Source organism: Echinops telfairi, unplaced genomic scaffold, assembly GCF_000313985.2.
Source record: "Echinops telfairi isolate 266 unplaced genomic scaffold, ASM31398v2 ScPeMD7_7417;HRSCAF=8455, whole genome shotgun sequence".
Classification (NCBI taxonomy): domain Eukaryota; kingdom Metazoa; phylum Chordata; class Mammalia; order Afrosoricida; family Tenrecidae; genus Echinops; species Echinops telfairi.
In genome coordinates, this window is record NW_022111317.1 from 3914999 (window position 1) to 3916849 (window position 1851).

At 58.1% G+C, this 1851-nt stretch overlaps 1 protein-coding gene across 1 annotated transcript in view; it reads left to right on the forward strand.

The window, feature by feature from the left end:
- PC (pyruvate carboxylase) overlaps positions 1–1851 on the forward strand; it is a 100471-nt gene that overhangs the window by 3468 nt on the left and 95152 nt on the right. The window contains exon 2 of the mRNA XM_045297228.1: positions 1000–1042. The gene's annotated coding sequence lies outside the window, so the exon portion shown is untranslated. The remainder of the gene's footprint in view (positions 1–999; positions 1043–1851) is intronic.

The following is a 1851-nucleotide window of genomic DNA, read 5'->3' on the forward strand; positions in this document are numbered from 1 at the left end:
TCACATGCCAGTCTTGGGTCCTCGTTCTCAGGTGAGGCCCAGGGAGGGGAAGGAACATGCCTGCAGAGCTAGGACAGGGTGAGCTTTCAGGTGGTTCCCTTTGGTCAGTAAGCCCTGAGGACTTGGGGCCCTTTGGGGGCAGAGCCCCTGCCTTATGGTAGAGTGGGTTATGCCAGGTCTGTGCCCAGCAAGCAAGCTGCGGTGTGGACTGCCCTGAGCATGCCGGCTCAGCCTTCACCCAGCCCAGAGGACCTCTGGTTTCCCTGCACCCCTCTTCCATCCCTCTGAATGCTCGCTGGCCTGGGCCGGTGCTTGGCTATTTACTGACCAGTGGCTCCAGCTGACTGACAGGTATCGCCTTTCAAAAACAAGTGGTTTGTGAATGCTGGGCACACAAAGTGGCCAGGGACCACCACCTGTTGGCTGGGGGCTCCTGGGGCCCACCCAGCAGGAGGTGGGCACACGTTGAAGTCTGAGGGGGAGTCTTGGAGGAAAGGCCTGGGGAAATAGCCGGGACGAGGAGACACCTCCACCCTCAGGTTTTTGATTAGTGTCAAATAGCAGCAAGAGCTGGGAACCAGAGTGTCTCCGGGAGAGGCAGCCTGGAGGATTACTCTCGTAAAGTGGGCCTGGCTCAAGGGGAGAGGGGCAGGAAGGGAGAACACGCCGGATAACCGTTTTAGAACTTCTCATTCCAGTGTGTAGTGGGTACCAGCATAACGGTGTTCACTGAAATGCTTGCTACCACGGATGCCAGCTAATGTTGGTGGGTGTGCTTGGTGGCAGGCCTGGCAGGGTGTTTGGTGTGGGTCACCCCATCAGCTGCTCCCTGTTACCCTGTGAGGTGGCGCTGAGTGGGCCAGACCTGCCTGTTGGACCTCGTGGCACTCAGCCCTTTGTGCTCATGGGCGGGTCTGGGAAGGAACCAGCTCTCTGGATCCCCAATTCTCTGGGGGAATGCTGGTAAGAATGCCTTTCCCCTTCTTTCTTTTACTTTAGACACCATCTGCCTTCCGGAGAGCTACCTGAGGAAGCACGCAGGGTGAGTGCCCTGGATCCAGGGCTGGGGATGGGGCCTCGGGAGCGGTGGGCAATGAGCGAGGTGTGAGCACTGGACCTCAGGCTCAAGAAATAAAAGACCAAGCTCTGATTTCTGGCGACGCCGTTCAAAGCAGTTCTTGCCTGTCACTTTCTGCTTCCCGCCATCTTTTCACAGGAAAGTCCCAGCTGATGCTGGGCCAGCCTCAGCAGGAGGCCCTCGTCCTAGAAGGGTGTGCTCTGGGGACCTGGTGGGGAGCAAGGAGGTTGGGGAGGCTCCTCAGGTGCTCCAGGCCGAAGTCCCCGGACAGCATGGCCTCCGAGAAGTCTCCTTCAGTCAATGGGGAGGTCAGGCAGCTGAGCAGGGAGGATGGTTGGGACTCTGGAGGTGGTGCTGCCAGCTGGTCCTACACACATTTAACCCGTGCCTTTGCACATCACAAGGCCCAGGGGGTGAGTTGGAACTGCTCCTGCTCATCCCCTGTCGTCCTCAGGTTGCACTGCCTGTGTGGCTTTTGAGCTTGTTCCCTGACTACAGGCTGCCGGGCAGCCCAGTGGCCTCTCCTTGGCTTGAGCTTGAAGACTCTCTGGACCTTGTGTGGTTCCACCAGGATTTAAAAGATCCGCCCAAACCCAATGCCATCACTGTCAAGTCAAATCTAACGGGTCATCGCAGTACCAAGCAGAACTGCCCCACATGTTTCTGCAGGCTGCCAGGCTCTTTTTCTAAGGTGCCTCAGGTGGGTTTGAACCGGCGACTTTTCAGTTAGCAGTCACGCGCTTAACCACTCGTGTCACCCAGCGACCCCCCCC